The sequence below is a fragment of the Oncorhynchus masou genome, chromosome 31 (genome assembly GCF_036934945.1).
Source record: "Oncorhynchus masou masou isolate Uvic2021 chromosome 31, UVic_Omas_1.1, whole genome shotgun sequence".
Taxonomy (NCBI): domain Eukaryota; kingdom Metazoa; phylum Chordata; class Actinopteri; order Salmoniformes; family Salmonidae; genus Oncorhynchus; species Oncorhynchus masou.
In genome coordinates, this window is record NC_088242.1 from 101,910,346 (window position 1) to 101,922,524 (window position 12,179).

Here is a 12,179-nt window from a genome sequence, read left to right on the forward strand (position 1 = left end):
TGTTACCAACCCTTAATTAACCCCCAGTGATAATACCAACCCTTATTTTGACCCTGGGGATATTACCAACCCTTATTTTGATCCTGGTGATGTTACCAACCCTTATTTTGACACTGATGATGTTACCAACCCTTATATCGACACTGATGATGTTACCAACCCTTATTTTGACCCTGGGGATATTACCAACCCTTATTTTGATCCTGGTGATGTTTCCAACCCTTATTGTGACCCTGGTGATGTTACCAACCCTTATTTTGACAGTGATGATGTTACCAACCCTTATTGAACCCCCAGTGATATTACCAACCCTTCTTTGGCCATAATGATGTTACCAACCCTTATTTTGACCCTGATGATGTTACCAACCCATGTTTTGACCCTGGTGATGTTACCAACCCTTATTGAACCCCCAGTGATATTACCAACCCTTATTTTGACCCTGGTGATGTTACAAACCCTTGTTTTGACCCTGATGATGTTACCAACCCATGTTTTGACCCTGGTGATTTTACCAAACCTTATTTTTACCCTGGTGTTGTTACCAACCCTTATTTAACCCCCAGTGATATTACCAACCCATATTTCGACACTGATGATGTTACCAAACCTTATTTAACCCCCAGTGATATTACCAACCCTTATTTTGACCCTGGTGTTGTTACCAACCCTTATTTAACCCCCAGTTATATTACCAACCCTTATTTCGACACTGATGATGTTACCAACCCTTATTTAACCCCCAGTGATATTACCAACCCTTATTTCGACACTGATGATGTTACCAATGCTTATCTTGACCCTGGTGATGTTACCAATGCTTATCTTGACCCTGGTGATGTTACCAATGCTTATTTTGACCCTGGTGATGTTACCAACCCTTATTTTGACACTGATGATGTTACCAACCCTTATTTCACCCCCAGTGATTTTACCAACCCTTATTTTGACCCTGGTGATTTTACCAACCCTTATTTTGACCCTGGTGTTGTTACCAACCCTTATTTAACCCCCAGTGATATTACCAACCATTATTTCGACCCTGGGGATATTACCAACCCTTATTTTGATCCTAGTGATGTTTCCAAACCTTATTTTGACCCTGGTGATGTTACCAACCCTTATTTTGACCCCAGTAATGTTACCAACCCTTATTTTGACCCTGGTGATTTTACCAATGCTTATTTTGACACTGATATTACCAACCCTTATTTATCCCCCAGTGTTATTACCTACCCTTATATTGACCCTGTTGATGTTACCAACGCTTGTTTTGACCCTGGTGATGTTACCAACGCTTATTTTGACCCTGGTGATGTTACCAAGCCTTATTTTGACCCTGGTGATGTTACCAACCCTTATTTTGACACGGATCATGTTACCAAGCCTTATTCAACCCCCAGTTATATTACCAACCCTTATTTTGACACTGATGATATTACCAACCCTTATTTATCCCCCAGTGTTATTACCTACCCTTATATTGACCCTGTTGATGTTACCAACGCTTATTTTGTCCCTGGTGATGTTACCAACCCTTATTTTGACCCAGATGATGTTACCAACCCTTATTTTGACCCTGGGGATATTACTAACCCTTATTTTGACCCTGGTGATGTTACCAACCCTTATTGAACCCCCAGTGATATTACCAACCCTTATTTTGACCCTGGTGATGTTACAAACCCTTGTTTTGACCCTGATGATGTTACCAACCCATGTTTTGACCCTGGTGATTTTACCAAACCTTATTTTTACCCTGGTGTTGTTACCAACCCTTATTTAACCCCCAGTGATATTACCAACCCATATTTCGACCCTGATGATGTTACCAAACCTTATTTAACCCCAGTGATGTTACCAACCCTTATTTTGACCCTGGTGTTGTTACCAACCCTTATTTAACCCCCAGTTATATTACCAACCCTTATTTCGACACTGATGATGTTACCAACCCTTATTTAACCCCCAGTGATATTACCAACCCTTATTTTGACACTGATGATGTTACCAACCCTTATTTTGACCCTGGTGATGTTACCAATGCTTATTTTGACCCTGGTGATGTTACCAATGCTTATTTTGACCCTGGTGATGTTACCAACCCTTATTTTGACACTGATGATGTTACCAACCCTTATTTCACCCCCAGTGATTTTACCAACCCTTATTTTGACCCTGGTGATGTTACCAACCCTTATTTTGCCCCCAGTAATGTTACCAACCCTTATTTAACCCCAGTGATATTACCAACCATTATTTTGACCCTGGTGATGTTACCAACCCTTATTTTGACCCTGGTGATGTTACCAAACCTTATTTTGACCCTGGTGATGTTACCAACCCTTATTTTGACCCTGTAATGTTACCAACCCTTATTTTGACCCTGGTGATTTTACCAATGCTTATTTTGACCCCAGTGATGTTACCAACCCTTATTTTGACCCTGGTGATGTTACCAACCCTTATTTTGACCCTGTTGATGTTACCAACCTTATTTTGACCCTGGTGATGTTACCAACCCTTATTTTGACCCTGATGATGTTACCAACCCTTATTTTGACCCTGATGATGTTACCAACCCTTATTTTGACCCGTGATCATTTACCAACCCTTATTTGACCCTGTTGATGTTACCAACCCTTATTTTGACCCTGATGATGTTACCAACCCTTATTTATCCCCCAGATGTTACCAACCCTTATTTTGACCCTGTTGATGTTACCAACGCTTATTTTGACCCTGGTGATGTTACCAACCCTTATTTTGACCCTGGTGATGTTACCAACCCTTATTTTGACCCTGATGATGTTACCAACCCTTATTTTGACCCCCAGTGATGTTTCCAACCCTTATTTTGACCCTGGTGATGTTACCAACCCTTATTTTGACCCTGTGATGTTACCAACCCTTATTTTGACCCTGGTGATTTTACCAACCCTTATTTTGACACTGATGATGTTACCAACCCTTATTTATCCCCCAGTGATATTACCAACCCTTATTTTGACCCTGTTGATGTTACCAACCCTTATTTTGACCCTGATGATGTTACCAACCCTTATTTAACCCCCAGTGATGTTACCAACCCTTATTTTGACCCTGGGATATTTACCAACCCTTATTTTGACCCTGGTGATGTTACCAACCCTTATTTTGACCCTGGTGATGTTACCAACCCTTATTTTGACACTGATGATGTTACCAACCCTTATTTTGACCAACCCTTATTTTGACCCTGATGATGTTACCAACCCTTATTTTGACCCTGATGATGTTACCAACCCATGTTTTGACCCTGGTGATGTTACCAACCCTTATTTTGACCCCCAGTGATATTACCAACCCTTATTTTGACCCTGGTGATGTTACCAACCCTTATTTTGACCCTGATGATGTTACCAACCCTTATTTAACCCTGGTGATGTTACCAACCCTTATTTTGACCCTGATGATGTTACCAACCCTTATTTTGACCCTGGTGATTTTACCAACCCCTGATGATATTACCAACCCTTATTTTGACCCCCAGTGATGTTACCAACCCTTATTTTGACCCTGTTGATGTTACCAACCCTTATTTTGACCCTGTGATGTTACCAACCCTTATTTTGAACCAACCCATGATGATTTACCAACCCTTATTTTGACCCTGGGGATGTTACCAACCCTTATTTTGACCCTGGTGATGTTACCAACCCTTATTTTGACCCTGGTGATGTTACCAACCCTTATTTTGACCCTGATGATGTTACCAACCCTTATTTTGACCCCCAGTGATGTTACCAACCCTTATTTTGACCCTGATGATGTTACCAACCCTTATTTTGACCCTGGTGATGTTACCAACCCATTTTGACCCTGGTGATGTTACCAACCCTTATTTTGACCCCCAGTGATATTACCAACCCTTATTTTGACCCTGGTGATGTTACCAACCCTTATTTTGACACTGATGATGTTACCAACCCTTATTTAACCCCAGTGATGTTACCAATGCTTATTTTGACCCTGATGATGTTACCAACCTTATTTTGACCCTGGTGATGTTACCAACCCTTATTTGACCCTGGTGATGTTACCAACCCTTATTTTGACCCTGGTGATGTTACCAACCCTTATTTTGACCCTGGTGATGTTACCAACCCTTATTTAACCCCCAGTGATGTTACCAACCCTTATTTTGACCCTGGTGATGTTACCAACCCTTATTTTGACCCTGGTGATGTTACCAACCCTTATTTTGACCCTGGTGATGTTACCAACCCTTATTTTGACCCCAGTAATGTTACCAACCCTTATTTTGACCCTGGTGATTTTACCAACCTTATTTTGACCCTGATGATTTACCAACCCTTATTTTGACACTGATGATATTACCAACCCTTATATTGACCCTGTTGATGTTACCACCCTTATTTTGACCCTGTTGATGTTACCAACCCCTGGTGATGTTACCAACCCTTATTTTGACCCTGGTGATGTTACCAACCCTTATTTTGACCCTGGATCATGTTACCAACCTTATTTTGACCCCAGTGATGTTACCAACCCTTATTTTGACACTGATGATATTACCAACCCTTATTTATCCCCCAGTGTTATTACCTACCCTTATATTGACCCTGTTGATGTTACCAACGCTTATTTTGACCCTGGTGATGTTACCAACCCTTATTTTGACCCTGGTGATGTTACCAACCCTTATTTTGACCCTGGTGATGTTACCAACCCTTATTTTGACCCTGGTGATGTTACCAAGCCTTATTTTGACCCTGGTGATGTTACCAACCCTTATTTTGACCCCAGTAATGTTACCAACCCTTATTTTGACCCTGGTGATTTTACCAACGCTTATTTTGACACTGATGATATTACCAACCCTTATTGAACCCCCAGTGATATTACCAACCCTTATTTTGACCCAGATGATGTTACCAACCCTTATTTTGACCCTGATGATTTACCAACCCATTTTGACCCTGGTGATGTTACCAACCCTTATTTTGACCCTGATGATGTTACCAACCCTTATTTTGACCCTGGGGATATTACCAACCCTTATTTTGACCCTGATGATGTTACCAACCCTTATTTTGACCCTGGTGATGTTACCAACCCTTATTTTGACCCTGGTGATGTTACCAACCCTTATTTTGACCCTGATGATGTTACCAACCCTTATTTTGACCCTGATGATGTTACCAACCCTTATTTTGACCCTGATGATGTTACCAACCCTTATTTATCCCCCAGTATGTTACCCCCATATTTGACCCTGGTGATGTTACCAACCCTTATTTTGACCCTGGTGATGTTACCAACCCTTATTTTGACCCTGGTGATGTTACCAACCCTTATTTTGACCCCCATTTTGACCCTATGATGTTACCAACCCTTATTTTGACCCTGGTGATGTTACCAACCCTTATTTTGACCCCAGTAATGTTACCAACCCTTATTTTGACCCTGGTGATGTTACCAACCCTTATTTTGACACTGATGATGTTACCAACCCTTATTTTGATGTTACCAACCTTATTTTGACACTGTGATGTTACCAACCCTTATTTTGACCCTGATGATGTTACCAACCCTTATTTTGACCCTGATGATGTTACCAACCCTTATTTTGACCCCAGTGATGTTACCAACCCTTATTTTGACCCTGGTGATTTTACCAACCCTTATTTTGACCCTGGTGATGTTACCAACCCTTATTTTGACCCCCAGTGATGTTACCAACCCTTATTTTGACCCTGATGATGTTACCAACCCTTATTTTGACCCCAGTGATGTTACCAACCCTTATTTTGACCCTGGTGATGTTACCAACCCTTATTTTGACCCTGGTGATGTTACCAACACTTATTTTGACCCTGATGATGTTACCAACCCTTATTTAACCCCAGTGATGTTACCAACCCTTATTTTGACCCTGACCCAGATGATGTTACCAACCCTTATTTTGACCCTGGGGATGTTACCAACCCTTATTTTGACCCTGGTGATGTTACCAACCCTTATTTTGACCCTGGTGATGTTACCAACCCTTATTTTGAACCCCAGTGATGTTACCAACCCTTATTTTGACCAGTGATATTACCAACCCTTATTTTGACCCCAGATGATGTTACCAACCCTTATTTTGACCCTGGTGATTTTACCAACCCTTATTTTGACCCTGGTGATGTTACCAACCCTTATTTTGACCCTGGTGATGTTACCAACCCTTATTTTGACACTGATGATGTTACCAACCCTTATTTAACCCCAGTGATATTACCAACCCTTATTTTGACCCTGATGATGTTACCAACCCTTATTTTGACCCTGGTGATGTTACCAACCCTTATTTTGACCCAACCCTTATTTTGACCCTGGTGATGTTACCAACCCTTATTTTGACCCTGGTGTTGTTACCAACCCTTATTTTGACCCCCAGTGATATTACCAACCCTTATTTTGACCCTGGTGATGTTACCAACCCTTATTTTGACCCTGGTGATGTTACCAACCCTTATTTTGACCCTGGTGATGTTACCAACCCTTATTTTGACCCCAGTGATGTTTACCAACCCTTATTTTGACCCTGGTGATTTTACCAACCCTTATTTTGACACTGATGATGTTACCAACCCTTATTTATCCCCCAGTGTTATTACCTACCCTTATATTGACCCTGTTGATGTTACCAACGCTTATTTTGACCCTGGTGATGTTACCAACCCTTATTTTGACCCTGGTGATGTTACCAACCCTTATTTTGACCCTGGTGATGTTACCAACCCTTATTTTGACCCTGATGATGTTACCAACCCTTATTTTGACCCTGGTGATGTTACCAACCCTTATTTTGACACTGATGATATTACCAACCCTTATTTTCCCCCAGTGATATTACCAACCCTTATTTTGACCCTGTTGATGTTACCAACCCTTATTTTGTCCCTGGTGATGTTACCAACCCTTATTTTGACCCTGATGATGTTACCAACCCTTATTTTGACCCTGGTGATGTTACCAACCCTTATTTTGACCCTAACCAACTTATTTTGACCCTGGTGATTTTACCAACCCTTATTTTGACCCTGGTGTTGTTACCAACCCTTATATTGACCCCAGTAATGTTACCAACCCTTCTTTGACCCTGGTGATGTTACCAACCCTTATTTTGACCCTGGTGATGTTACCAACCCTTATTTTGACACTGATGATGTTACCAACCCTTATTTAACCCCCAGTGATATTACCAACCCTTATTTTGACCCTGATGATGTTACCAACCCTTATTTTGACCCTGATGATGTTACCAACCCTTATTTTGACCCTGATGATGTTACCAACCCTTATTTTGACCCTGGTGATGTTACCAACCCTTATTTTGACCCCAGTGATATTACCAACCCTTATTTTGACCCTGGTGATGTTACCAACCCTTATTTTGACCCTGATGATGTTACCAACCCATATGATTTATTTTGACCCTGGTGATGTTACCAACCCTTATTTTGACCCCCAGTGATATTACCAACCCTTATTTTGACCCTGATGATGTTACCAACCCTTATTTTGACCCTGATGATGTTACCAACCCTTATTTTGACCCTGGTGATGTTACCAACCCTTATTTTGACCCTGGTGATGTTACCAACCCTTATTTTGACCCTGGTGATGTTACCAACCCTTATTTTGACCCCCAGTGATGTTACCAACCCTTATTTTGACCCTTGATGTTACCCCCTTATTTTGACCCTGAGTATGTTACCAACCCTTATTTTGACCCTGGTGATGTTACCAACCCTTTTTGACCCTGGTGATGTTACCAACCCTTATTTTGACCCTGGTGATGTTACCAACCCTTATTTTGACCCTGGTGATGTTACCAACCCTTATTTTGACCAAGCTGATGATGATGTTACCAACCCTTATTTACCACCCTTATTGAACCCCAGTGATGTTACCAACCCTTATTTTGACCCTGGTGATGTTACCAACCCTTATTTTGACCCTGATGTTACCAACCCTTATTTAACCCCCAGTGATATTACCAACCTTATTTTGACCCTGATGATGTTACCAACCCTTATTTTGACCCTGGTGATGTTACCAACCCTTATTTTGACCCTGGTGATGTTACCAACCCTTATTTTGACCCTGGTGATATTACCAACCCTTATTTTGACCCTGGTGATGTTACCAACCCTTATTTAACCCCCAGTGATGTTACCAACCCTTATTTTGACCCTGATGATGTTACCAACCCTTATTTTGACCCTTATATTACCAACCCTTATTTTGACCCCCAGTGATGTTACCAACCCTTATTTTGACCCTGGTGATGTTACCAACCCTTATTTTGACCCTGGTGATGTTACCAACCCTTATTTTGACCCTGTGATGTTACCAACCCTTATTTTGACCCTGTGATGTTACCAACCCTTATTTTGACCCTGGTGATGTTACCAACCCTTATTTTGACCCTGGTGATGTTACCAACCCTTATTTTGACCCTGGTGATGTTACCAACCCTTATTTTGACCCTGTGATGTTACCAACCCTTATTTTGACCCTGGTGATGTTACCAACCCTTATTTTGACCCTGTGATGTTACCAACCCTTATTTTGACCCTGGTGATGTTACCAACCCTTATTTTGACCCTGGTGATGTTACCAACCCTTATTTTGACCCTGGTGATGTTACCAACCCTTATTTTGACCCTGATGATGTTACCAACCCTTATTTTGACCCTGGTGATGTTACCAATGCTTTTTTTGACCCTGGTGATGTTACCAACCCTTATTTTGACCCTGGTGATGTTACCAACCCTTATTTTGACCATGTTACCAACTTATTTTGACCCCAGTGATGTTACCAACCCTTATTTTGACCCCTTTGATGTTACCAACCCTTATTTTGACCCTTTTGATGTTACCAACCCTTATTTTGACACTGATGATGTTACCAACCCTTATTTATCCCCCAGTGTTATTACCAACCCTTATTTGACCCTGTTGATGTTACCAACCCTTATTTTGACCCTGGTGATGTTACCAACCCTTATTTTGACCCTGGTGATGTTACCAATGCTTTTTTTGACCCTGGTGATGTTACCAACCCTTATTTTGACCCTGGTGATTTTACCAATCCTTATTTTGACCCTGGTGATTTTACCAACCCTTATTTTGACCCTGATGATTTACCAACCCTTATTTTGACCCTGATGATGTTACCAACCCTTATTTTGACCCTGGTGATGTTACCAACCCTTATTTTGACCCTGGTGATGTTACCAACCCTTATTTTGACCCCCAGTGATATTACCAACCCTTATTTTGACCCTGATGATGTTACCAACCCTTATTTTGACCCTTGATTTTACCAACCCTTATTTTGACCCTGGTGATGTTACCAACCCTTATTTTGACCCTGGTGATGTTACCAACCCTTATTTAACCCCCAGTGATATTACCAACCCTTATTTTGACCCTGATGATGTTACCAACCCTTATTTTGACCCTGATGTTACCAACCCTTATTTTGACCCTGGTGATGTTACCAACCCTTATTTTGACCCTGAACCCTTATTTTGACCCTGATGATGTTACCAACCCTTATTTTGACCCCAGTAATGTTACCAACCCTTATTTTGACCCCAGTGATGTTACCAACCCTTATTTTGACCCTGGTGATGTTATTATTTTGACCAACCCCCCCAGTGATCTACCAACCTTATTTTGACCCTGATGATGTTACCAACCCTTATTTTGACCCTGGTGATGTTACCAACCCTTATTTTGACCCTGGTGATGTTACCAACCCTTATTTTGACCCTGGTGATGTTACCAACCCTTATTTTGACCCTGGTGATGTTACCAACCCTTATTTTGACCCCCAGTATGTTACCAACCCTTATTTTGACCCCAGTGATGTTACCAACCCTTATTTTGACCCTGGTGATGTTACCAACGCTTATTTTGACCCTGGTGATGTTACCAACCCTTATTTTGACCCTGGTGATGTTACCAACCCTTATTTTGACCCTGGTGATGTTACCAACCCTTATTTTGACCCTGGTGATGTTACCAACCCTTATTTTGACCCTGGATGATGTTACCAACCCTTATTTTGACCCTGGATGTTATTTATTTTGACCCTGGTGATGTTACCAACCCTTATTTTGACCCTGGTGATGTTACCAACCCTTATTTTGACCCTGATGATGTTACCAACCCTTATTTTGACCCTGAGTGATATTACCAACCCTTATTTTGACCCTGATGATGTTACCAACCCTTATTTTGACCCTGGTGATGTTACCAACCCTTATTTTGACCCTGGTGATGTTACCAACCCTTATTTTGACCCCCAGTGATATTACCAACCCTTATTTTGACCCTGGTGATGTTACCAACCCTTATTTTGACCCTGGTGATGTTACCAACCCTTATTTTGACCCTGGTGATGTTACCAACCCTTATTTAACCCCAGTGATGTTACCAACCCTTATTTTGACCCTGATGATGTTACCAACCCTTATTTTGACCCCCAGTGATGTTACCAACCCTTATTTTGACCCTGATGATGTTACCAACCCTTATTTTGACCCTGATGTTACCAACCCTTATTTTGACCCTGATGTTACCAACCCTTATTTTGACCCTGGTGATGTTACCAACCCTTATTTTGACCCTGGTGATGTTACCAACCCTTATTTTGACCCTGGTGATGTTACCAACCCTTATTTTGACCCTGGTGATGTTTACCAACCCTTATTTTGACCCTGATGATGTTACCAACCCTTATTTATCCCCCAGTGATATTACCAACCCTTATTTTGACCCTGTTGATGTTACCAACGCTTATTTTGACCCTGGTGATGTTACCAACCCTTATTTTGACCCTGGTGATGTACCAACCCTTATTTTGACCCCAGGTGATGTTACCAACCCTTATTTTGACCCTGGTGATGTTACCAACCCTTATTTTGACCCTGATGATGTTACCAACCCTTATTTTTACCCTGGTGATGTTACCAACCCTTATTTTGACCCTGGTGATGTTACCAACCCTTATTTTGACCCTGATGATGTTACCAATGCTTATTTTGACCAACCAACCCTTATTTTGACCCTGGTGATGTTACCAACCCTTATTTTGACCCTGATGATGTTACCAACCCTTATTTTGACCCCCAGTGATGTTACCAACCCTTATTTTGACCCTGATGTTACCAACTGACCCTGATGTTACCAACCCTTATTTAACCCCCAGTGATATTACCAACCCTTATTTTGACCCTGATGATGTTACCAACCCTTATTTTGACCCTGATGATGTTACCAACCCTTATTTTGACCCTGGTGATGTTACCAACCCTTATTTTGACCCTGGTGATGTTACCAACCCTTATTTTGACCCTGGTGATGTTACCAACCCTTATTTTGACCCTGGTGATGTTACCAACCCTTATTTTGACCCTGGTGATGTTACCAACCCTTATTTTGACCCTGGTGATGTTACCAACCCTTATTTTGACCCCAGTAATGTTACCAACCCTTATTTTGACCCCAGTATGTTACCAACCCTTATTTTGACCCTGGTGATGTTACCAACGCTTATTTTGACACTGATGATGTTACCAACCCTTATTTATCCCCCAGTGTTATTACCAACCCTTATTTTGACCCTGATGATGTTACCAACTTATTTTGACCCTGGTGATGTTACCAACCCTTATTTTGACCCTGGTGATGTTACCAACCCTTATTTTGACCCTGGTGATGTTACCAACCCTTATTTTGACCCTGGTGATGTTACCAATGCTTATTTTGACCCTGGTGATGTTACCAACCCTTATTTTGACCCTGGTGATTTTACCAATCCTTATTTTGACCCTGGTGATGTTACCAACCCTTATTTTGACACTGATGATGTTACCAACCCTTATTTAACCCCCAGTGATATTACCAACCCTTATTTTGACCCTGTGATGTTACCAACCCTTATTTTGACCCTGGTGATGTTACCAACCCTTATTTTGACCCTGATGATGTTACCAACCCTTATTTTGACCCTGGTGATGTTACCAACCCTTATTTTGACCCTGGTGATTTACCAACCCTTATTTTGACCCTGGTGATGTTACCAACCCTTATTTTGACCCTGGTGATGTTAC